Raw genomic sequence first — 26,822 nt, 5'->3', positions numbered from 1 at the left:
GGGTCGACATCGACTTCCCCGCCCCCCACGTTATGTATCTTCGTCGTGGATGGAAAACCTACCTCGTGCCCACAGCCTGTCAGAGGGGCTCGTTCTCCACTTCAAATTGATGGAGAACGGCCTGCTCTCCATCAAGGTCTATGGGCACTTTGGAACTCGCCTAAGGTGTTGCGTGGAGAGCTCCTCCAATGATGAAGACTCCTCCTCGAGCAGGAGTGACGAGGAGGACAGAGACGACGAGGGCGTCAAGCGGGAGGACACCGACTCCGACTGACCGCGCCGCCCTCCTCCCTCGGCCACGCACCCTGCCGAGGGTCTTCCTCGTCAAGCTCTCCATCGGTGCGTTCCCCATCGCCTCCTTTTTGCCTTGACCTGCTGCACCTGGGAGGAAAGGGGCAAGAATGGGGATCACGGGGCACTTATCTTTTTTAGTTTTTATTTAAGCCTGCGGGCACTTGTCAGATTTAAACCTTGTAATCCACTTGCTCATGTTTACATTCCGTATGAATTGTACTTGTTTGGAATGTATTAATGAAAAAGTGTGCTTGCTAGGGTCTTTGTGCGTGAGCGAGGCCCATGCCAAGTAATGAATCCTTGTTATTCCTAAGATAAACATTGTTGTCCGGCAACAGGCCTTGCCGTCCCCTCACTTCATAGCACGACCATACTCACGCTCTTGGCGGAGGCAGGGGTGAAGTAGGATTAGGCCCTTCGTTTGTTTCTTTGTCACCGCAACTACAACCAAGTTCCGGCCCAGAGAATATTTCTTGGGCACAAGAAAGGGGGAGCACGGTGGCCCAGGAATAAACGAGGCTTCATACGTCCCAGTTCCATACTGAAATGCATAACATGGGATAAAAGACTTATCTGAATCTGCAGCCCCTGGCAACCCTAGCTTGCTGTGGTTGGATACTTGAATCTGCAGCCCCCGGCAATGGCTTGCCGGGCTCGAGGATGTCGGACCGTCTCCTTGCTCTTAAATGGCTTGGCAGAAATGCCTGTGCAACCTGTGAACCAACGAAAGGACTGGAAAGGACGGAAAGACACACAATCGACCTCTATGCTAGGGGTTAGTTACCGCTGAGCACTATCAACCCTACCAAAGAGAGAGAGTCAACCTAGCATGCATGCGAAAACTTAGGGCACCAGCGCTTCATTTATTTATGTTCAGGGTCTGCGCCTGGCTCTGTACAAAGGGTTACATGCCTTGTCGGCAAGGCTTGTACAAAAGGTGGTTTGTCGGGAGGCCCGGCAACTGCGCCTCATGTGTAAAACTTACGCAGATGTTCGATGTTCCAGGAGTTGCTCACTAGGATACCATCTTCGGTCTCCAAGTGGACTGCGCCAGGCCTGGTGACTCGTATTACCCGATAAGGGCCTTCCCACTTTGGCGTCAACTTGTTGGAATTCTTGGCCGACCGAACGCGCCGAAGAAAAAGGTCGCCTTGCTCAAAACTTCGGGCATGAACTTTGCGGCTATGGTACCGGCGCAAGGCTTGCGGGTAGTGTGCAACTCGCACGGCCGCCGGAAGACGATCTTCCTCAAGGAGCATCGTGTCATCTTGCCACAACTGCTCTTTCTCAAGCTCATCATAAGCGAGCACTCGAGGTGACCCGTATGTGAGTTCCGTGGGGAGAACTGCTTCTGCCCCATATACCAGGGCAAAAGGTGTCTGGCCGCTGGCTCGATTTGGCGTCGTTCTAATCGACCAAAGAACCGCAGGCAACTCATCAATCCAGCGCCTCCCACACTTGTGCAGCATGTCAAAAGTCTTTGTCCTCAGGCCTCGCAGTACTTCAGCATTTGCCTCTCCGCCTGGCCGTTGCTCCGTGGGTGTGCCACTGAAGCGAAATAGACCTTGCTGCCGAGGTCCTGGATGTATTGCATGAAGGTGCAACTTGTGAACTACGTGCCGTTGTTGGTGATGACCCTGTTGGGCACACCAAAATGGCAAACTAACCCCTTGAAGAACTCGATGGTTGAGTGTGTTGTCACCTTCCTCACTGCTTCCACTTCGGGCCACTTTGTGAACTTGTCGATTGCGACGTACAAGTACTCAAAGCCCCCGACAGCATGGGGGAGGGGCCCAGAATGTCGAGCCCCCAGACCGAGAATGGCCAGGAGAGAGGGATTGTTTGAAGGGCTTGAGCTAGTTGATGAAGCTTCTTCGAATGGAACTGACATGCTTCACACATGGTTACTAGCGCAGCTGCATCCTGGAGGGCTGTGGGCCAGAAGAAACCTTGCCGGCAAGGGCTCTTGACCCTATGTGGGAGCCACACATACCTCCATGTATCTCTGCCAACAGCTCCAGTCCGTCCTCTTGAGGAATGGACTTCAGCCTGACACTGTTTGGTCTCCTTCTGTACAGGGTATCATCCACAAACTGGTACATGTTGGACCGACGGGCTACTGTTTCTGCTTCTTCCTGCTCCTCGGGGAGTTCCCCTGTTTGGAGGAAACAGACGGTGTGTTGTGCCCACGCAGGGGCCTGGGGCTCGACGGCGAGGACTAAAGGCTCATCTTTGGCAGTAGGGGCGGCCGCCTCTACGGTCAGGGCCTGGGGCCCTGCCAGAGGTGGCTGCCCCTCGGCAAGCTTGGGGTTCCCGGCAACCACCTTGTCGGCGGCTCCTGGGAGCTCGGCAGGAAGGTACTTGTCGGGGCTTGTCTTCCTTCGCTTGTTCTGCCCTGCTGAGGGCTCAACGCATGGTTGAGTTAACTGAAGTACAAAGGTACCTGGATCCACAAGCAACTTGAGGGAGCGCGTTTCGATAGGTCGTCGGCAATGCTGTTCTCCGCTCGGGGAACATGTTCTGCCTGTAGGCCATCGAAACGTTCTTCCAACTTCCTCACTTCATTCAAGGAGGCCTCCATCAACGGGTTCTGGTAATCCTTGTTAACTTGCTTGACGACGAGCTGCGAATCACCTCTGATGATGAGCTTCTTGATTCCGAGGTCTGCCGCGATCCTGACCGGCAAGCAACCCCTCGTACTCCGCCGTATTGTTCGTTGATATTTCCCGAGGAAAGTGCATCTGGATTACATACTTGAGGCACTCTCCGGTGGGTGCGACGAGTAGTACGCTGGCACCAGCACTTTGGAGTGAGAAAGCTCTGTCAAATTACATAATCCACTCACTGCTCGTCTCCTTGCCGGGAAGGGTGGTCTCTTGAATCTCCTCGTTGGGCGTTGCGGTCCATTCTGCTATGAACTCTGCCAAGGCTCGGCTCTTGATCGTTGAAGTACTTTCAAACTTGACGCCAAAGCTCGACAGCTCCAATGCCCACTCCACAATCCTCCCAGTTGCATCTGAGTTGTGCAAAATCCGTTGTAAAGGGAGGCGGGTGACGACGGTGATCTCATGCGCTTGGAAATAGTGACGCAGATTTCTCGAGGCCATGAGGAGGCCGAAAAGCAGCTTATGCATTCCAGAATATCTTGACCTAGCCCCCTGCAAGAGGGAACTGACAAAATACACTAGGTGCTGCACCATCTTCGTATTTTGTCCCACTTCGCCCATCCGCTCAGACTCTGCCTCGCCGGGACCGGGCCTTGTCGGGGGTTCTGGTTTGCCGGTGTCAAGCTTTGCTGGGGAGGGCCCCGGCCCGCCATCCGACGGCTCTGCTGCTACTGCTGCTTCTCCCTCAAGTTCCCTCTGCGCCACCAGCGCAGCACTGACCACTTGATTCGTTGCTGCTAAGTACAGCAGCAATGACTCTTGTGGTTTAGGCGCGGCTAGTATTGGCGTGGAGGAGAGGTACCTCTTCAAATCTTGTAGTGCTGCCTCTGACTCCGGAGTCCACTTTACTCGACCTGCCTTTTTCAAAACTTTGAAAAAGGGGAGAGCGCGCTCAGCATATTTGGAGATGAACCTGCTCAGGGCAGCAACGCAGCCGGCAAGCCTACGGACGTCTGTGACCCGTTTCGGTGCCTCAATCTGCTCAATCGCCTTCATCTTGTCGGGATTTGCTTCAATTCCGCGTTGAGACACAAAGAACCCAAGAAGTTTGCCAAAGTGGACACCGAACACGCACTTCTCTAGGTTGAGCTTGAGGTTGATCTTGCGAAGATTTGCGAATGTTTCTTCTAAGTCTTGCACAAGCGTGGCCCTGTCCTTGGTTTTGACCAATATGTCATCCAGATAAGCTTCCATATTTTTATGTAGCTGGGGCTCAAAAACAATCTGGACTGCTCAGGCAAATGTTGAACCAGCGCTCATCAACCCGAAAGGCATTCGTACAAAACAGTACGTACCACATGGGGTGATGAACGCGGTCTTCTCTTCGTCTTCCTTCATCATGAAGATCTGGTGTTATCCTAAATAGGCATCAAGGAATGACAACAGGTCATACCTGGCAGTGGTGTCTAGAATCTGGTCGATGTGTGGCAGAGGGAAAGGATACTTTGGACAGGCCTTATTAATGTCTGTGTAGTCAATACACAGCCTCCACTTCCCATTCGCCTTACGCACCACCACCGGATTGGCCAACCACGTGGGGTGGAGTACTCCTCTTACCAGGCCTGCCGCCTCCAACTTGCTGATCTCTTCAATGATGAACTCTTGTCGCTCCAAAGCTTGCTTCCTGACCTTCTACTTGACGGGTCGTGCGTGAGGACAGATAGCATGATGGTGCTCAATCACCTCCCTGGGAACGCCGGGGATGTTAGATGCTTGCCATGCAAATACATCAACATTCGCCCGCAGGAAGGCGACGAGCGAGCTTTCCTATTTGCTGTCGAGGGTGGAGTTTATAGTGAAAGCCTCGCCTGTGACGTCCTCCTTGACGGACACGTTCTTGGTTTCTAGTGGTGCAGCCTTGGACTTCTTGCTCTTGCCGGTGGAGCTCTCCGGCACGTCCTCAACGGGAGCACAGCACTCCGAAGAAGTGCGCTTGCCGGAGTGGGTGCAAGAGGTCTTGCCAGCCTTCTTCCTTCCCGGGGCTTCAGCGGCAGGAGCAAGTGCCCTGGCGGCAATTGCTGCAACTGCCTCTCGGTAGAGTTGGTCGGCACAGATGAGCGCGTCTTCCTAGTCAGAGGGGACGGTGATGATGGTCAGCGGCCCCGGCATCTTCAATGTGTTGTAGGCGTAGTGTGATGCCGCCATGAACTTGGCCAGCGCCGGGCGGCCAAGGATCCTGTTGTACGGCAGGGGGATCTCCGCAACATCAAAAACGATCTTCTCCGTCCTATAGTTCAGCTTGCCCGCAAACGTAACGGCCAGCGTGATTTTACCTTTCGGCTGACTCCTCCCCGGGTTGACCCCTTGGAACGTGCCCGTCTCCTCGAGATCTCCATCAGGAATCTGCACCTTCTTGATCACAGCGGGCGAGATCAAATTCAGACCGGCCCCACCATCAACCAGCACTTTGGTCACCTTGAGGTTGCGTTTTGTTGGTGAAACCAACAACGGCAAACACCCGACCGCAGTTTGTGCGATCAGGGTGATCCTCGGTGTCAAATATGATGGGCGTGTGGGACCACTTCAGTGGCTTTTGTGCATCGAACGACGGCTCCGCCGCAGTGACCTCACGTGCCCACTGCTTCATCTAGCGATGTGAGGTGTGCAACAAGGCGCCACCATTGACGCACATGGCCTCTGTAGCCTTCTGGAACTCTTGCTCGCCGGACTCGTCGTCCTCGCCCCGATCATCATCTTCCTCTTTCTTGTCGCGGCCCCGAGCGGGCCTCTCTTGTTGGTTATCTTTGCCATGGCGACCCCTTGGCCGCCACGCTTCTTGCCGGACCCCTCAGCGACATCCTGACTCTTCTCCTTGCCTCGCCTTTCATATTCAGCCTTCTACTTTTCTGCGAGCAGCTCAACCTGTCGGCAGTTCTGGAGGTCATGGCCCTTGGTGCGGTGGATCTTGCAGTACTGCTTATCGGAGCCTCCTGGCTTGCTGGCGGCCGCCAAGGCCTGGCAGGCGGCACACCCGGCAACTTCCTTGCCTGGGTCGTCAGCCTTGGACTTTTTGGTGGCGCCGGGCTCGCCGGATCCCTCAACGACAAGCATAGTCTTGACCTTACGCTTTTTGTTGCGGCGCCGGCCCTTCTTTGTCGGGGCGGCGGTGTCTTCGACTGTGTAGTTAGTTTCTACACCGGCGTCTTCGCCGTGGTTTTTCCTCCCCTCTTCAGCTCGAGCACATCTATCGGCCAGAACATAAAGTTCGGCCACATCCTTGACCTTGTTCATCGCCAAATCTTCACGCATCTTGCGGTTGCGCACATTCTGATGGAATGCGCTGATGACAGCGGCGGGATGAACATCTGGGATGTTGTACTGCACCCGGCTGAACCTCTGTCTGTACTTCTGCAGGTTTTCACCTTCTTTCTGGGGGATGATATGCAAATCGCTTGCCTGGCCATGAGCTTGGTGGCCTCCAGTGAAGGCGCCAACAAACTCATGACGCAAATCCGACCAAGAAGAAATGGAATCCACTGGCAAGTGCATCAACCATGACATGACGTTGGGTTTGAGTGCCAACGGGAAGTAATTGGCAAGCACCTTGTCGTCAGGAGCTCCAGCAGCTTGCATCACGATGGTGTAGATGTTGAGGAACTCTGACGGGTGGGTCTTGCCGTTGTACTTCTCGCCAACATCGGGCTTGAACTTGCGGTGGGAGGGCCACTGGAACTGCCGCAGCTCTCGGGCAAAGGCTGGACAACCCATCTTGTAAGGCAGCTCGCCGAGGCCCCCCGGTGCCGGTTGGTCCATAGTAGGCCCCGCACGCCAATCTGACTCATGGCGCGTCTCCCGTCATCATTCGATGGTAGTTCGAGCGTCTTCCTGGGCCCGTTCCTGAAGGACTTGACATTGGTCGCAGCGGGTTCGTGGGTAGGTGTAACACCCCGGATGTAACTTTCCATATTTGTAACTCCAACTCTTGCCATTTTCGGCTATGTGTTATGATATTCCCTTCGTGGTCGGGTTTTGTCTTTCGTTTTGCATTTTTTCGTGTCATGCATCTCATATCATGTCATCATGTGCTTTGCATTTGCATACGTGTTCGTCTTATGCATCCGAGCATTTTCCCCGTTGTCCATTTTGCAATCCGGCACTCCCACCTCCTCTGGTGCATCCCTCTTGTCTTCTTTTCGTGAGCGGGTGTTGAACGTTCTCAGAATGGACCGAGGCTTGCCAAGTGGCCTTGGTATACCACCGGTAGACTACCGGTCAAGTTTCGTTCCATTTGGAGGTCGTTTGGTACTCCAACGGTTAGCCGGGCAACCGCAAAGTCCGTTTGTGTGTTGCAGCAAAACCCCTCTCTAAACAGCCCAAAACTCCTCTAAGTCTCTTCCATGCTCTAGGTCGTTCGATCACGATCATGTGGGCGAAAACCGCACTCCGTTTGGAGTCTCCTAGCTCCCTCTACCTATATATATGCATCCCTCCCAAAATACATTCGCAGATCAAACCCTAACCCGCTCCTCCGCGCCGCCGGACACGTCCGCCCGGGGCCGGACAGAAGCCGCCGCCGCCCGCAGCCAATGGGATGCCGCCACGTGGCGCCCCGCGCCCACATCGCCGCCGGCCCGCAGGAGCCCGTGCGGGGCCCTCCCGGCCCGCGCCTCCTCCGCCCCGCGCTCGAGCGGCTCCCCCCGACGCCCGCCGCCTCGCCGCCGAGGTCCGGCGCCGCCCTCCGCCGCCATCGTCGCCGCGCCACCGCGCCGGCGAGCTCCCCCGCCTCCGCCGCCCGACGCCTCCCCGCGACCACTCCGGTCGGCGCCGCCTCCCCGTCCCTCCTCTCCGGTGCCCCGTCCTCTCCCCGCCAGCGCCTCCTCCTCCCCGGCTCCGGCAGCCCCAGCGCCGGCGAGCCGAGCTCGGCCTCGATCCGATCGGATCTGGAAGAGACGAGGGTTGACTTTCTCTCCTCCCCGATTTTCCAAGTCTTGAGATTTTTACGATATATGCCCCAGTTCATTGCATCGTAACTCTCTACATATAGCTCCATTTCGCGCGTGTGATATATCGAAATGTTCGCCTCGAGATGATCTTCATTTTGTTCCATTGCACCATGTTCATTTGAGTCAATATTGATGCCCAAAAATCTGGTGCAAGTGTGCTAGTTGCTGTTATCTGCTGTTACTTAGCAGAACTTGAGGATTTGTTATTTTTGTTGCATTTAATCTGTGCATCTTATGGGCATGAGCTCTACATGTGTTTTGTTGTATGCCATGCCATATTTACAGAGGTGTATGTCATGTGTTTTTTGTGATCACTCTGGTGACTAGCACAAGCATGCAAACTAGGCTCCGTAATGTTTCTGTTTTCAGGGACTGTGATTTCTCTTAAGTCTGTGACTGCTGTTATTTTGTTGCCATGTATCCAGGTGTCTGCAGAGAGATCCATCCTTATTTTGGAGATGTTCAGTAAGGATGTTTTGTAGATATTGTTGTAATTGATCCATTCATGTCCTTGTTTGCAATTACGGAGTGCCATAGCATGACTCAATCTTGCTCTACGTTTGCTATAAAATATTTCTGGCAGATTGTTTACGTGTTATTCAATTTTGCCAAGCTTGTTGTAGTTGTTTTCATTCATGCTATGTACTTTTTCTTGCCTTGGATTGCTTCATAAACGTTCCATCTTGCTGTAGGGATGCTTGTTTTGTCATGCATTGCTTTGTGGTGAGTGCATCAAGCTCACCAAGATGCCCTCATAATGTCTGTTTCTGCCATGCTCCGTTTTCTGCCAAGTCTGAAACCTGTTAACGAGACTTGCTATGTTTACATGGTTGCCATCATATCTTCTGGTCCTTTTTGGCTTATGGTCTGTGAGGGACTTTTGTTATATGCATTTAGTAGAATACTCCCATGCCTTGTTTCGCCATGTTAAGTTCTTGTAGCATGTTTATTTCTTGCTCTGAACATTGCTACCTGATGCTGTTTCAGGCATGTCCAGTAATTTCACTAAGTCTGTGAACCTGTTATCTTTTGCACTTTTGCCATGCCTGTTTGAACCTGCTGTGGTGTGAACTAGCCGTAGCTCACTATTCATCTTTTGTCAAAGCATCACCTCTAGATTACTGCCATATGCTTTGTTGCTACGTTGGAGTGCTGTAGCATAGTTTCTTGATGTATTCTAAGTGCTATCATGCTGTTAATCTTAGATTCGTGTCATTCTTGTTTTGCTTGCCATTTGCAAACCGTGCATCCGTTTCCGGTGATCTTTATATCGATTTCGACCAAAATCATCTCATCTTTCCAGTGGCATGCTTGGTTTGCCAAGTTACTGCCTTGTTCACCATTTCCCTTCCGGAGCACGCATATGCATCGCATATCATATCTTGCATATCATTCATGTATTGCATCATGTTGCTTGTGCATTTCCCCTGATTGATTGTGGTTCCATTGCTTGTGTTCTTGTCTTGGGTAGAGCCGGGAGACGAGTTCGTGAACGAGGAACCTGTTGAGTACGCTTACGAGGATCAAGCTTTCGACAACTCTGAGAACCTTGCTGGCAAGATGACCATACCCTCGAAATCACTTCTATCTTTGCTTTGCTAGTTGTTCGCTCTATTGCCATGTTGCGCTACCTACCACTTGCTATATCATGCCTCCCATATTGCCATGTCAAGCCTCTAACCATCCTTTTCCTAGCAAACCGTTGTTTGGCTAAGTTACCGCTTTTGCTCAGCCCTTCTTATAGCGTTGCTAGTTGCAGGTGAAGTTGAAGTTGGTTCCGTGTTGGAACATGGATATTGTTAGGATATCACAATATCTCTCATTTAATTAATGCATCTATATATTTGATAAAGGATGGAAGGCTCGGCCTTATGCCTGATGTTTTGTTCCACTCTTGCCGCCCTAGTTTTCCGTCATACCGGTATTATGTTCCTTGAGTTTGCGTTCCTTACGCGGTTGGGTGATTTATGGGACCCCCTTGATAGTTCGCCTTGAATAAAACTGCTCCAGCAAGGACCAACCTTGATTTTACCATTTGCCACCTAAGCCTTTTCCCTCGGGTTTTCGTGAGCCCGAGGGTCATCATTTTAACCCCCCGGGCCAGTGCTCCTTCGAGTGTTGGTCCTAACCGAGCAGCCTGCGGGGCCACCACGGGGAAACTCGAGGGCTGGTTTTACTCGTAGCTTGACTTATCCGGTGTGCCCTGAGAACGAGATATGTGCAGCTCCTATCGGGATTTGTCGGCGCATCGGGCGGCTTTGCTGGTCTTGTTTTACCATTGTCGAAATGTCTTGTAAACCGGGATTCCGAGACTGATCGGGTCTTTCCGGGAGAAGGTTTATCCTTTGTTGACCGTGAGAGCTTATGATGGGCTAAGTTGGGACACCCCTGCAGGGTATTATCTTTCGAAAGCCGTGCCCGCGGTTATGAGGCAGATGGGAATTTGTTAATGTCCGGTTGTAGAGAACTTGTCACTTGACTTAATTAAAATACATCAACCGCGTGTGTAGCCGTGATGGTCTCTTCTCGGCGGAGTCCGGGAAGTGGACACGGTTTGAGTTATGTTTGACGTAAGTAGGAGTTCAGGATCACTTCTTGGTCATTACTAGATGACGACCGTTCCGTTGCTTCTCTTCTCGCTCTCTTTTGCGTATGTTAGCCACTATATATGCTTAGTGCCTGCTGCAGCTCCACCTCATTTCACCATCCCTTTCCTATAAGCTTAAATAGTCTTGATCTCGCGGGTGTGAGATTGCTGAGTCCTCGTGACTCACAGATTCTACCAAAACAGTTGCAGGTGCCGACGATGCCAGTGCAGATGACGCAATCGACCTCAAGTGGGAGTTCGATGAGGAACGTGGTCGTTACTATGTGTCTTTTCCTGATGATTAGTAGTGGAGCCCAGTTGGGACGATCGGGGATCTAGCATTTGGGGTTATCTTATTTTCATATGGATTTTGACCGTAGTCGGTCTATGTGTGGATTTTGGATGATGTATGAATTATATTTATGTATTGTGTGAAGTGGCGATTGTAAGCCAACTCTCGTTATCCCATTCTTGTTCATTACATGGGATTATGTGAAGATGACCCTTCTTGCGACAAAACCACAATGCGGTTATGCCTCTAAGTCGTGCCTTGACACGTGGGAGATATAGCCGCATCGTGGGCGTTACAGTAGGATGACGTTGTGGAAACGTTGTCACCGACACTACTAGGAAAAGGCCTACTAATGGCGCACCTAATTTGGCTATTAATGGTGCATTAGTGGTGCGCCATTAGTAGCACGCCATTAGTATATTTTACTAATGGCGCACCACTGGTGCGCCATTAGTATCTGGTATACTAATGGCGCACCCCAGATGCGCCATTAGTATATACAACAGTGCGCCATTAGTATGCCTCCCAGGGGGCCATCTATACCCAGGTGCTTTGGTATACTAATGGCGCACAACAACTGGATGCGCCATTAGTAACTTCGGCATACTAATGGCGCACTGTTTAGTGATGCGCCATTAGTATCCTCTGGCATACTAATGGCGCACTATGATGTGATGCGCCATTAGTATGAATATTAGGTTTTTTTTTTTTTATTTTCTGTTTTTTGCACAGGTTACAAAATGTATAATTGGACAAAATATAGACAGCACACATCAACAACAGATTCATCGAATACAATAGAAGATTAGTCTCTGAATACAATTCATCATTTTAGTCTCCGAATACAATTCATCATATTAGTCTCCGAATTGAAAAGACCGAACAAAGATAGAACATTATATTACAAGTCTCGAGACCGCGAGTTTGTCTTCACATTACAAGTCGATATCGATCATCTAAACTACCATCACATAGAAGAGAGCTGCGGTCATCACGATGAGCATCATCACGATGAAACTCGTCTTCATCCGGTTCCTCCAACGCTCCCTCCCCTCTCCCGCTAGATAGCGGGCGTATCTAGATTCGGCCTCGGCCCTAGTGGCGTACCCTTTGTAACTGTTACCGCTGAATCGGTGAACCTGTCTCCGACACTCCTCCCAGTCGTCGTAGACTCCGGGAACCTTACCCTTGTACACGACATACCACGGCATCGCTATGCAGTAGCCAAACGAAACGTTAGTACCAATTCACAGACAATACATAAGCAATATATAAGTATGCAACAGAACGATCGGAAGAGAAAAGCAAGACATTAATAGCATCGATTACATCTAAGTTGAAGGACTCTCGAAACCAAACAGACATACTACAAGTTCACTAAAGTTTAATTACAACATGAGCCAATCGATGTTTCAGAACTAGACACAGCATCACTGCTTTCGACTCGACTCAAGGGACAGGAGCCTGGATGAAGCCGCCGTCTATCGTGGGAGTCATGAAACAACGGGCGTTGTCAGCCTGCATTTGTAGGATTGTGTCGATATCACTGTTGGACGGTTGATTTCTGAGGTAGAACTGCCCCGAGGTACGAAGGACATCTTGATGGATGATTTCCGCAAACTCCGACTGGATGCGAAAGAATTCTTGTCTGATGTCCGCGTCCTGGATTGCCGACACGCTCGCGGCCCAATCTTTGAGTCTACTCGGTAGAAGTAGTTGATGATGGTCCCGTACAATCGCCCGCATGTGATGGATGGCGTAGTAGGCACCCTTCTGACCGCCAGGCGGCTGCTTGACGCAGCAGAACGTCGTATTGTGGGAGAACACGTGCTTGCCGTACTTACGAATAGGCCTGGTGAAGGTGCCTCCAGATTTGACGTAGCCGGGGAGAACATCATCAAGAACCTTCTTGACATTTGTGTAGTCTACGTTCGACTGACGGTCCGGGTCGAAATACGTGGCCATGGAATATTTGGGGCTTAGGAGGATGAGCGTGCAATGTGTGTCACTGCAGAAAACACGGAATGTTAACAGAAAAACGATCGAAATCTAAGAATTCATATGTTACGATGGAGTTATCCACAAAGCCCTTGCCCTCTGGCACCTTGGCCGCGAAAACCGGGTATGCCATATCCTTCTCTCGGAGACGCCGCTTCTCCAAAGAAAGAACACTGTCATGCAGACTCCGCATAGCACCGCTGGCAGCATCGAGCATATTTCTCGGTAGCATCGGCCTACCCGCCACATGCACCCTCCTCGAGATATCCGCAGTTGAAGGTGGCCCGTCCTGAGGACGGATCGTACTCAGTGCCGGCTGGCCCGCACCCTTTTTAGTCTTTCTTTTGCATGCCTTCTTCTTGATCTCCTGTAATGGGACCGAGTTCTGCTCACAGACCGCCTTCTTGAGTGTGTTGGGGCTGATCATATTTCGCACCTCGCCTATCTGAGGCTCGGTGAAGTCGGCAGCTGGAGGCGTCTCCTGAGAGCTGAACTGCAGACGACGCCTGTTGCAACTTGGCTTCTCCGCGGTACCAGCTAGATCGCACACGTCTTTTGTTGGGTTGGGTTCTTGAGAAGGAGGCCCCATGAAGTCGCCACCGTCCCCATGATCGGCAAAGTACTGATCGACGTTGGCAAATGTATCGTCGTCGTTCTGATCCTGTGCCATATGCATGTTTGGATCCAGTGGCATAGGGATGTCCGGCACCGTTGCGGCGGTCTTGCCATGGGGCCGACTTGGCGCCGGCACGACTGGCGGTGTTGTCTTTGGGGTGGTGTCCCCCGCCCCCAAACGAATCTGGCTCTTCGGCCAAAGCAGGGGCCAGCTCAGGCAGGCGCTGAGGTTCATCACGTCATCATCGTCGGCCCCGATGGGTCGAATCGGAGGTAACACCTCGTCGCAGCCTGGCAGCACCCGAACCAGTTGAACCCTAAACAAGTTGGGTGGCATCTGGGTACCGTGGAACAAGGGGTTGCCCGGTTGAACGATTTTGCCCTTGGCGACATCGACCAACTCGTTGTTCACGAAGTGCAGGAGAGTGCACGGAACGTCGGCGGCGCCCTGCGAAAACATGTAGGGCGTTAGGGATGCCCAGTCAAAGGCAAGGAGATGAAGTCCTCGGCCGAGAGAGGCTTAATTAGTTACCGTGATGATGGCGTCGAGCTCGGCTAATGTCGAGGCACCGCCAACGGCGGGCGTGCAGTTGACGGAGGGGCCGCTTGCTGCAGAGGTGCCGGCCGGCGTACACCCGGGTGCATTAAGCTCCCGTGCCGGCGTCGGAGACACCAATGCCGGCTCCGCCGGAGACACCAATGGCCCCGCCATCGCGTTCTGCGAGTTGCTGGCCGTGAAGCTAGGAATCGGGGGCGGCCCCTGTTGGCCGCCCGCAATCCACGCACTAATCCCCTGGATCAAGGTAGGCACAATGGCGGTGATCGTCGCTCCGAGTTGTTGTTGCACTTGCTCTTGGACAATCTCCGGAATCCGCGCCACCTGTGCCCTGAGTTCTTGAACCTCGCGCGCCTGGCTTTCCGAGCTGGTCTTTTTCTCCTTTCGCCCAGCAGTGTTATAGTATGACGACCATTTTGTCGACAAGCCTTTGCCGGCCACACGACCAGCTGACGTCGGCTTACTGAGCTTATCCTTGTTCTTCATTACATTCAACGCCCTATTTAGAGTGGTGTCCCAAGGGTTGCTCTTAGTCGACCCCGCGCTACTGCTTTCAGTCGCCTGCGGAAGGAATGTGAACCATTTAGAAATTTGGCTTCATTAATTAGAATGCAACCATATGGAGCTAATTACGCGGGGGTGTATTCCTTACCAGAACAAGCTCAAGCGCCCTGGTCTTCGGATCCGTGGTAAGCTCCTTTGTTTTCGGGTCCTTCTTGTACCGGGCCCTGACAAAGTTCCTGGTCTGCTTGTCACCGTATTTATCGAAGAGGGGCGGTAGGCCTTGCTCGGCACGGTCCGCCTCCTCCTTGTCCCATATAGGCTCCGCCACTCTGTAACCGCCGGGACCGAGTGTGTGTTCCCCTAAGTTCAGCTCCCGCATTTCTTTCCCCCACTTACTTGATTCGGAGTTTGCGGTGCTCGAGCAATTGATCTTGAAGTCGTTGTAGTCATCTTCGGTGATCGAAGGATTTTTCTCCTTGATCTTCTCATAACTCTCACCTTTCTCGATCATTCTCTTCACATTGCTTTTCCAAGTAGACAGGGCCTTGCTCATCTTCGTGAGGGCAGCATTGTTCACTTTATTCCCTTTGAGGCTTGTGTTTTCAAATTCAGCGGGGAACTTGTATCGTTCGTGCAGCTTCGTGAAGAGGAGGTTGCGCAAATTCCCTCGGTCAGGATGCCTCAGGTTCTCGGTGTTGATCGAGACGGTGCTCCGGAGAATGCACCCGAGCTGAAGCGAGTACCCCTTGACTATTCGTTCGGGCGCCGTTGGATTCCCGTCGGAGTCCACTTCAGTAACTTCCTCCTTGAGGGTGCGGAGCACGGTCGGGCGCCGGTCCTTCCGTTGCCTCTTCGGTTGGCTGCCATCTGTGCGTGCGCCGCCATCATCAGTGGTGGCATCCTCGGCGGCACCATCAGTGGTGGCATCCTCGGCGGCACCATCAGTGGTGGCCATCAGTGGCAGGGGTCATCCTCGGCGGTACCATCAGTGGTCTCAGGATCGGTGGGGAAGGCGGCGTCCTCATACAAGTGAGGTTGTTCCTCCATCTCCTGGGACAGCTTCCAGAATGGCTTGTCGACGCCCGAACCCCCGGCCTCATCGTTGTTGGCCATGTTTCTCTCTAAATAGGAACAAAGTTTGGTCAAAAAGTTGGTTATTGTCAAGGAACAAGATCATGGTCTCATCATTTAGGGTTTGTCGACACCGAGGCATCCTAAAAGCTAAGCTTTTATCATTGAGGGTTTTTCGACGCCGAGGCACCCTAAAAGCCTAAGCTTTCATCATTTCGGTTTTTATCGACACCGAGGCACCCTAAAAGCCATGCATTAGTCACAAGTACGCCGGGGCACTTGATCCTACTTAATTAACTACTAAGATACCCCGGCCCATGCATTAGTCACAAGTACCCCATATGTCCTATTTTTAGCAAAGTCATGCTAAAATTCACGGAAAATTTCAGCATGACCTTTGCTGAAAATAGGACATATGGAGTACCCGAATTTGCCGGAACGGAAGTTAATCGACATTCCGGCAAACTCAAGGGCCTCTCGGGTGGACAAGGCAAAAAAGGCCTCCATCACAACATGGAAAATACATTGGCATGTGAAGAATTGATACATCTTCTTGACCATCTACTACAATTGATACATCCTATCAAGAATGGTACACATCACCATATATTGCAAAGATGTACTGGTCAGCAGCAATTTTAACAAGATGTACTGGACAGCAGCAAATTGAGCAAAAAAATGTACTGGACAGCAGTATATACAGGGGGAGAGGAAGAGGGGTTGGTACCTTGGGAGAGGAGGGTGTGCTTGGCTCTGCCGCCGTGCCTGAGTAGCAAGCACCTACGCCCCTGCCTTGTTCCACTTGTATCCTGCAGATCGAGAGAGGATGAGATGAATCAGATCAGTTGCTCATGCTTTTTACAAATTGTAGCTACTGTTTTTTATACCTAAACAAAATTGCCCTAGCTATATTTGCTACTGTTTTTATACCTAATTTTTTGCTACTGTTTTTTTAATTTGCTACTGCTTTTTTTTATTTGCTACTGTTTTTATACCTAAACAAAATTTCCCTAGCTATATTTGCTACTCTTTTTTTATTTGCTACTGTTTTTATACCTAATTTTTTTGCCACTGTTGTTTGGACTACTCCGTCAGCTCCTGTGACTGCCAGAATAAGTGCCGTAACATTTTTGAAGCTAACCTGACTACCCTGGCTGTGTTGTTTTGTTCCATAGTTGCTTTTTGTGTGTTCCATCATTTCTGTCAATTTCAGTTGCATCAAGGGATCCAGCGTATTATGGACTCGATGAAGTTGAACTCTCCAGACGACGGAACTGGACTGGCTCTGCTCGTAATCAGGTATTTCTTTATGTGTTCCATCATTCATTTACATACTTCCTCTGCCTTTATTTTAATAACTGGACTGGCTTGAGGATTGTTCCTGAACAAGTTATACTACAGATTTCCTTCATTGTTTTTCTTCTAGCTATATCATAGGATTACCAATGAGGCACATGTACTCTCTCCCTTTTTAGAACAAAAATGGGGTACTCTTGAGCATGCATGGATGGCACTATTACAGCTGAATATGATGACATCCTTTAGCATGTAAAGAGGAGACAGATGGGAATGACATTTATGTTAGTGTGCTTTTATCTTTACGATTGGCAAAGTGAAGTCTATTTATTTTGGATTCGTATCTTTGGACAACCACCAGATTGGTACTGTAAAAAGGGCTGTTGAAAAGGGGAAGAGCAATCCTGCAATGGCAAGACATCAGGACAATGGTACAAGCAGAACTAACTACTATTCTTCCCAAGACAATGATGACTATATTGCTTCAGAATCAGATAGACAGCTTCTACTCATGAGGTGAGTTTGCTCACTCTTACTTTTACTGCTCATATACTGTTCAAATATGTTGGTTAGAAACATGTGCTCTAAAAAAAGAAACTTATTATCTGTTCAATATGAGTAGGATTACTCAAGATTCCCCTTGTATGTAAGTAGGCGGTGTTTAATTTAAAGTTATGGTGTTCTATGCATTGCTAAAAAACTCTGTTACCGCCAAAAAAAACTGTTACCTCTGCCTTTTTTATTCCATGGTTTTAGTCCAGCATGAGCATCCTAACCATTTTTACTAAGGTTTTTTCTTTTGACACACCCTAATTAGTAGAAATATCATGTTTACATTCTATTTAGTGTCTTTGTTGCTCCTCCTGGATAATATTTGACATAGCAATATACCACTACTCGTATAGCATATAGTGTACGTACCGTACGTTTACCTGCTTACTGTAAGTTGTGTTCCACATTAAGCATTCAACCTGGCGGCTGTGTTCCACGTTTGAAAGAAAAATCTCTTGCACTTGTGCCTGTTCTATCAAGCTTGATGTTATCTATTTAGCATTGCTTAGAGACGATAGAAGTATTGACAGTTGGGAAACATAGATCGTCTAGTCAACCCACAAAATAGATAAGGCTGTACTGTAGTAAGCACCTATCTGCACGCTCAATCGGCATCTTAGGATGGCTTGAGAATCAAATGAACCAAAATTATTACTCTCTGACGAGAACATACAAGTACTGAAATTGCTTCTGAATTTCGATTTGTGCGGATTGACTTTAGATTACAATTTGATTTCAGGATTTGTATGAAACATCTGTGTATGACTGAATATCTGTAAAACATGTACCTGCTTACTGTAAGTTGTGTTCCACATTAAGCATTCAAAGAGGAAGGAGGAGGCCGGAGGGGGAGGGAGAGGTGGGGGCAGTACCTGAGGAGGCGGAGGAGGCCGGAGGGGACAAGGAGGAGGTCGGAGCGGCGCGGCGGTGGCGCGGACGAGGAGGAGGGCGAGGACGAGGACGACGGGGCGGCGGCGTCGGGAGAGGAGAGGGGAAGGGGATCGAGGGCGACGTCGAGGGGCGAGGAGGAGGTCGGGGCAGCGGCGTCGGGAGAGGAGAGGGGAAGGGGCAGCGGCGTCGGGGCGTCGGGGCGGAGACGAGGACGACGGGGCGGCGTCGAGGCGGCGGGGCAGCGGCGTCGGGAGAGGAGAGGGGAAGGGGATCGAGGGCGAGGGCGAGGGAGAGAGAGGGGATAGGTTTGGGCCGGGGATAGGCGAGGGCGAGGGCACAATACTAATGGCGCACCACCCCTCGGTGCGCCATAAGTACATCCATACTAATGGCGCACCTCACCCTGGTGCGCCATTAGTATTTTTTTTGATTTCTGCTCGAGCCAACAGGTTATCTTCCACCTGACCTGGTCCACACCAAGTTCCCTCTACTAGCTCGACTGGTCAGCAGCCAGTTCTCACACCAGGAGGTCCTGGGTTCGATTCCCAGGCTCCACAATTTTTTTATGCATTTAAAATGCTGTTTGATATTTATTTGTGTTTAAATATGTTCAAACTTGTTTAAATCATAACAGTAATATTTTTTTATAAGACAGTAATAATTATTTAAAAAATATCATCAAACAGTAATGCCGGTGGAGCGGGGGAGGGTGCGCGGGGTGCGGGGGGCCGGTGGACCGGGGGGTGCTCGGCGGCGAGGGGGACCGGATCTGGCGAGGTGGGATAGCGATCGAGATGGAGGGGGATCGAGATCGAGTGTCCATGAAATTTAAAAATATTCATGATAGTTCAAAAAGTGCCCATGAAATACAATCGAGAAATGAAGGCTACGATTTAAATACAATCGATCTTAGCTAGCTATCTGTTCACAATCTTCTTGCCCTTCTTTTTCGCAAATGGAGTTCTTCTGTGGAACGGACGTCCTTTAGGTAGGGTGGTCCTGCTTCTTCTTGTGGTGTATGCTGCTACTTCATCATCGTCGTCATGTTCGATTCTCGGGTCGCCGTACTTGTCGAAGTCTTGCTCATTGGCTACTCCATCCATTCCGATGATCTTCCTTTTGCCTCTCCTCACGACAACACGACTGGGCTTTGACGGGTCGGTAATGAAGAAGCATTGGTCCACTTGGGAAGCCAGTACCCATGGCTCATTTTTCGCGGTGACGTTTGCGCCTGCGGTCTTGGATTTGGCTTCGGGTATAACCATGGTGGTGAAATACCGGTCTTCTTTTAGGACGCTCTTGGCCCATCTGACACGGAACATCGGGACCTTCTCTCCAGCGTAGCTCAGCTCCCAGATCTCCTCGATCCTTCCGTAGTATCTGTCCTTGTCGTTACCGGTGTAGGATTCCATCGTTACCCCGGAGTTCTGATAACCATCGCTCTTCATGTCCTTGGCCTCGGTGTAGAATGTGTAGCCGTTGATATCGTACGCCTCATAGGTCATCAGGTTGTGCTCGGCGCCCTGTGACAAGGCGAATATGAGTTGTTCTTCCGCGGAAGAATCCTCATGTAAAGGGTACGACAGAAGCTTCTGCTTGAACCAACGCGTGAAACATGAGTTGTGCTCTTTGAGTATATCTCCGTCCGTCCTCTGTTGGCCTCGGTCATTGTACGTCTTCTTAATAAAGGTTTTGTGCTCTACCACCCAAGGATCGACCACGTCTATGTGTTGTAGCGCGACTAGGTTTGCTCTTTCAAAGTCGGCGAGTCGACCCTCGAAGTCGACATGCATTTCGCGGCGACCCTCACGGTGACCCCATCCAGCGAGCCTGCCGAGGTGCCTGTTGACGGGCAGACCAACGGGGTTCTCGATGCCTAGATAATTCGTGCAGTAGGAGATGCACTCTTCGGTCAGAAAGCCCCTGGCTATGCTTCCCTCTGGACGTGACATGTTGCGAACGTATCCTTTGATGACACCATTCATCCTTTCGAACGGCATCATGCTGTGCAGGAACGTCGGCCCGAGTTGGATGATATCGTCCACGATATGGACCAGCAGATGCACCATAACGTCGAAGAATGCGGGCGGGAAGTACATCTCAAGCTCGCATAGTATCACCACGATCTCTTCCTGTAGCCTTCTGAGTTGCCTCACGCCAACAGACTTCCGAGAGATGACGTCGAAAAAGTTGCATAGGCCAAATAGCGTTTCACGGACGTGCGCGTCCATGATCCCACGGATTGCAACTGGAAGTATCTGCGTCATCAGCACGTGACAGTCGTGAGACTTCATCCCGCTGAACTTCAGCTTCGCTAGGTCTAGGTATCTGCTTATCTTCCCCGCGTAACCGTAAGGAAGTTTTACTCCTACGAGGCAGGTGAAAAACTGCTCGATCTCCTCCTGACTTAGAGTGAAGCACGCGGGAGGGTAGTCATTTCCGGTCTTCTTGGCCTTTTTGCCTTTGCGACGACTTTCCGTGTCCTGCTTCGCCTCATCATCATCATCATCATCATATATAGCGTGAAGCTCCTGCCTGATGCCCATTGATTTCAAGTCTGCCCTTGCTTTCGGCCCATCTTTGGTCCTCTCTGGCATGTTGAGCAGGGTACCAAGCAGACTCTCGCACACGTTCTTCGTGATATGCATGACATCAAGGCTGTGAGGCACACGGTGGATCTTCCAGTACGGCAAGTCCCAGAAAACAGACCTCGTTTTCCATACCTTCAGCAGCGGCTCTGGCGCCTTTCGCTTCTTTCCCGGCTCTGGCGCCTTTTGCTTCTTTCCCGGCAGTGGGCAGTCTTTCCAATTTTTCAACAGCTCGTCTATTTCCTCGCCGCTCCTCGTACGCGGGCGTCCTCGGGGTTCGGTTTCACCATCGAATAGATCCTTGCGTTTTCTCCACGGGTCATCGTCGCGAAGCCACCTTCGATGTCCCATGAACACGGTTTTCGAAGACCCGGGATCTCTATCTAGCTGGCGATACGTTGTGTCATCCATGCACCTGACGCATCCAGAAAATCCGTGGACCACCTGCCCCGCGACATATCCGTAACCGAGATAGTCGTGCACCGTCGTGAGCAGCGCGGCTCTCATAGGGAAATATTCTTTCTCTGCGGCGTCCCACGTATTGGCTGGCGTTTTCCACATCGTGTCAAGCTCCTCTTTCAGCAGCCCCAGATACAGATTGATGTCGTTCCCTGGTTGTTTCGGTCCTTCGATTAGCATACTCATGTGAATGTACTTCCTCTTCATGCACAACCAGGGGGGAAGGTTGTACATCCACACAAACACAGGCCAGGTGCTATGTGTGCTTCTCTGGCTGCCAAACGGATTGACTCCATCGGTGCTCGCGCCCAGCACGATGTTCCTTGGATCGTTCCCAAATTCTAGGTCTTCGAAGTTCAACGCTTGCCACTGGCTCGCATCCTTAGGGTGACTCAGCATCTTGTCTTTTTTATCTATCTCCGGATCATTTGCGTCATCTTCTCGCTTCTTCTCCTCCCTATCCGCGTGCCAACGCAGGAGCTTTGCTACCTTAGGGTCCGCGAAATACCGCTGCAGACGAGGAGTGATCGGAAAGTACCACACCACTTTTCGAGGAGCTTTCTTCCTCTTCTTGTATCGAGTGACGCCGCACACCGGACATATGGTAGACTCCGCGTGCTCGTCCCGATAAATGATGCAATTGTTCATGCACACATGGTATTTCACGTGCGGTAAATCCAGAGGACACACGATTTTCTTCGCCTCCTCCAAACTGGTCGGGCACTTGTTCCCCTTGGGAAGACGTTCGTGCCAGAATGACATGTTCTCGTCGAAGCATGCGTCGGTCATTTTGTGTTTTACCTTCATCTCCAGAGCCATGAGCGTTACTTTCAGGCGGGTATCCTCGGGCCTGCATCCTTCATACAATGGAGTAACCGCGTCTAACTCAAGTTGATCCATCTTGGCTTTCTCTCGGGCGGCAGCTCTTGCGTTATCCGTCTGCTTGAGAAGCAGCTCTTGAATATGAGGGTCCTGCACCCAGCCCATCGATGGTCCAGCGTCGTCTGCTCCGCCGGCATCATCATCTTCATGATCATGCCCGTCGTCTGCTCCGGCATCTTCCTCATCATCATGTCCTGCATCTTCTACATGATGACTGTGTACAGCATCACCGTCGTGATCATCTCCTGGGGATTCTTCGTCTTCTCGCCCGCCCGAGCCGCGGTGGTTGTCTTGCTGCCCTTCCTCATTTCTTGCCCGGCCCCCATGGACGACTTCGTAGTCATCTTCATCACCTTGCCACCGATAGCCATCCATGAAACCACGCAAGAGCAGGTGGTCCCGCACCTGCCAGGATTCCGGGTCCGCAATAAGGCTCTTCAGCTTGCATCTTCGACACGGACATCTTATCTCCGTCTCGTTCTTTTGAAGCATCTCGGCCTTCGCGGACCTCAAAAACCTATTCACGATGCCTTCGGTCATCATGCGGACCATGGTCGCCTGCGGGGTAGAGCAAAACGATATTTTAGAACCAAGAAAAAATTTGGCATGACTTTCCCTAAAAATAGGACCAAAAAGAATGCTTAATGCCAAAATTCTCGCCGAAACGGAAATGAATCAACATTCCGGCAAAATATTGGCAACTATCGCATTTCAAATACCGATACACCTCCAAACACAAACACATATGCAACACCACAAACATATGCAACACCACGAACATACATAGATCTAGCTAGGCCATAAAAAGTGCATGTGCACATTGTTGTAGGGAGAACAACATAAATATAGCTTCCCCCCTTACTTACCTATCAAAACAAGGTAATTTAACCACCTAAATTGAATGAATCTATGGTGGAAATGAGGTGAAAAAGAGGAGGCACCCGAGACAAGGAGGAGGTGGAGAGAATGAAGTGGGGAGAAAGTGAGTGTGGGTAGGAGAGGCTGTCCAAAATATCTTGTTGCTGCCCACTTACTAATGGTGCACCAACTCTAAATGCGCCATTAGTAATCCAGGTTACTAATGGCGCACCTTCTGGTGGTGCGCCATTAGTATGTTTGGATAGGCGCACTAGTTAAAAAAAATTTGATACTAATGGCGCACCCTGGGCCAGGTGCGCCATTAGTATGTTTGGACAGGCGCAGTAGTAAAAAAAAATTGATACTAATGGCGCACCTTGGGCCAGGTGCGCCATTACTAGTTACAACTAGTAATGGCGCACTGTGTCTGGATGCGCCATTAGTATGTTTGGACAGGCGCACTAGTTTAAAAAAATTTGATACTAATGGCGCACCCTGCGCCTGGTGCGCCATTAGTAGTTTCAACTCTAATGGCGTATCAGAAGGTGGTGCGCCATTAGTATATACTAATGGCGCACCGCTTGTCTGGTGCGCCATTAGTGTCAATCCCATCTATAGCCCTTTTTCTAGTAGTGCGACGTCGGCCCGACATGCCGGTGGCTGCTGTCGCGGCCGCGGGGGGGGGGGGGTGAGTGCACCGTGGTCGCAGCGTCTCTGGTCCCCCCACCACCGGGATGCACCGGCTCGTCTTTGTTGATAAAGCTGACAAGGCTTTGGATGGTGGCCCTCCACTCGTCGAGCTTCTCCACAGCAGGGGGGAAGTCGAGGAGCAGCTGCACGCGCGCCAGCGCTTTTCCTGGCATAGGCGGCGGTGAGAGATGCGTAGACCGTGACGTGCTCCGACTTCTAACCGGGTTAGAAGGGGCTCTGTCACGGTCTCGCGGTCACACGCCGCCTCCACCGGCGTCCGAGCGTGCACGTCGGCCTGGCTCGTCCTGTGAGTGGTGCACAGGGCTATTTCCACGGCGGTGCCCGGAGGCTCCGGCATCACGGTGTTGCTCATCGCGCGCGGCTTGTGAAGGGCGCGGCGCGGGTGCCAGCTGGGGTGTTGTAGAGGCTTCCGCGCCGCCCGTGGGTATCACGGCCCTGCCCCCGGACCCAGCGGCGTGTGGCTCGTCGTTTGGGATTCGGACGACGCCGCTCGCCTGGCTCCGATCACCAGAATGTCATGGATCCTCGCCGGCCATGTCTCCAGCCCCATCCGTGGCCACCCGGCCGCCTGCCCGTGCTGGCGCGGACGGGCCGGCTCCAGACGAGCCGATCGCTGTGATCCCCTTTCTCTTGTGGGCCATGATGATGATGAAGTCGGTGTGCTAACCTTCAAACCATATTTTCACAGCTTGCGCCCCCTACCTGGCGCGCCAAAGATGTCGCTGGAAACGACACCTATGGGATCACGGGGAACCCCTTCTACAGTCGGCGGGCGCGGGGCTGTGGAAAGAGCGGGTTTGAGGGATCAACATCGGAGATTTATCCAGGTTCGGGATGCAAGCGATGCGTAATACCCTACTCCTCTAGCTTGTGTTTATCTGGTGTTCTTGGACTAGCTACAAAGCATGCCAGGTCCAAAAAGTCCGAATCTTCTCTCAGTACGCCACGGGCCTCCTTTTATATTCGAAAGGGGCTGCCACAGTGGCACACAGGAGGTGGAAAGTTGTATGGTGGTCGAGTTTATCGCCTGACATCACACGACAAAACGCATTAAATGCGCTACTTAGGTGTCCTCTTGCTTTATCGGGGGCGGTAACAAAGCCCGTCCCGTCTGTCGCTGCTTCGCCTCGCTCCGAGACGTGTCCAGGCTGACTAGGCGTGTAGCGTTATGCTGGTTGGCTGGCTGCTGAGTTGGCACTGTGGTAGAGTCTTCACGAAGATCTGCATGCCACCACGCAGGTGCTTGCTCAGTTGGCCTGGAAGCTGCACGTCACCATGTAGGCGCTTGCCTTGTTGGCGGGTTGATCCCTGTGTTGGAACGGCGGTGGAGCCTTGGCAGGTGGGGGCCTCGCTGCGGCCCTGCAGATGTCCCCGACAAGGGTCTTGCCGGGGCTCCGGCAAGGGCCTTGTCGGGGCCTCTTAGGTGTCCCCGGCAAGGATCTTGCCGGGGGTCTCCGTCTTCTGGTCCTCATCTAGCATCGTATGTTCTTGGTCTTCACAAAGATCTGCATGCCACCATGGAGGCGCCTCCCGAGCCATGGTTCCAATGTGGTTGAGGACGTCAGAACTCCCAGGCACAAGCGTGGCGGCTCCGCTAGTGTTGGGCAAGTTGCCCATGCAAGGCTCTTGCCGGGGCCGTGAAGGACGCCCCGGCAAGGACCTTGCCAGGGGAGTTTCACCTTGCCCCTTAGCTCTTCAGTCTTCTGGTCTTGAGCATGGCTCTAGTAATCTTTGCTTCTTCTACCCCTCCAAGCGTGGCCACGGGCGTGGGGCTGCGACTGCCCGCGCACGAGTAAAGGGGTACAAAAAGGGGCCCCTACATTTGTACACCCACAAAGACCAGAGGTTGAAGAAGTACTATGGTCGTTGGATGGACATCGTACGGTCACTGGAGCTAGAATCATTCATATTGACTAAGTTGACAAAGCCCACAAGTCAGCCTCCCACTATGCTGGGTCCCAGCTAGCAGGGGGAGTATTCATTTTTTTGTGCGTAATAAGGAGGCACTTCCTTGCGTGCGAAGATATAGCTGGTGGGTCTGACCTGTCTGCGGGGGGAACGTTTTTTTCGCAAAATACAGAGGCCCTTCGGGTGGGTCCCAGATGTCTGGTGGAGGAATCATTATTTTGCACGTAATAAGGAGGCATTTCCTTCTGTGCGGCCATGGACCTAGCTGTCAGCCTCTCCACGTACAGTCCACGTCCGATGGATGTCGTTCGTTGACCATGTTGACCATGTCGTGCCTAGAGCACCAGGGCGGTGGACGATGGCGAGGCCTATAGGAAGGGGATGACGCGGAGCCGAGGAAGACGCGACAGTGGATGCCCACGCGGAGAGGAGTACGAGGGTTCACTGGTTCGGCTACGGTGTGAGGCTGCCGTCGCCGCAGAATAACAGGGGGTGTGGGTGAGTAGAGGGATGGCCTGGCCAGCGGTGGGAGTAGTAGGGGGCGGTGAGGCCTCTGCGGCAGCACAACCGGCCACGGGAGGCAGGAGCAGGCGGCACGACTGGCGCTGCTTTGGGTGGCTGGAGCAAGAAGACCAGAGGTTGAAGAAGCATGACGGCCGTTGGATGGACATCGTACGGTCACTGCAGCTAGAATCGTTTATATTGACTAAGTTGACAAAGCTCTTGGTACTCGTCAACTTAGTAGGCCCACAGGTCAGCCTCCGAAATGGTGCGCCCTCCTGTCAAAATAAAGTCATCTACGTAGTGGGTCCCTACTGTCATCCAGTCAAAATAAAGTCATCTCCTGAATGTTCATGTTCGTTGACCATGTTGACAATCCTCGGCGCCACGGCGAGCGCAACAACTCGAAGGACGGTGAGAGGGCCTCGCGGGCCCTACGGATGGTCTGATACAGCGCCCGCTAATCATTCAGGAAGCCAGGATCCTCAGACACCTATGAGCACCTTCGAGAGACCGAGACGGCATGAAACGGTAAGGCCGCGCTTGGGAGCTCTGGTTTATTTCACACCTGTATTAAGATACAAGTTTAATTTACTCATCATAGGAAACAACACGTAAAATACAGGCATAATGAAACCAAGGGCCCGAGG

This window comes from Triticum aestivum, chromosome 4D, assembly GCF_018294505.1.
Source record: "Triticum aestivum cultivar Chinese Spring chromosome 4D, IWGSC CS RefSeq v2.1, whole genome shotgun sequence".
Classification (NCBI taxonomy): domain Eukaryota; kingdom Viridiplantae; phylum Streptophyta; class Magnoliopsida; order Poales; family Poaceae; genus Triticum; species Triticum aestivum.
This window is presented reverse-complemented; position numbering follows the sequence as displayed.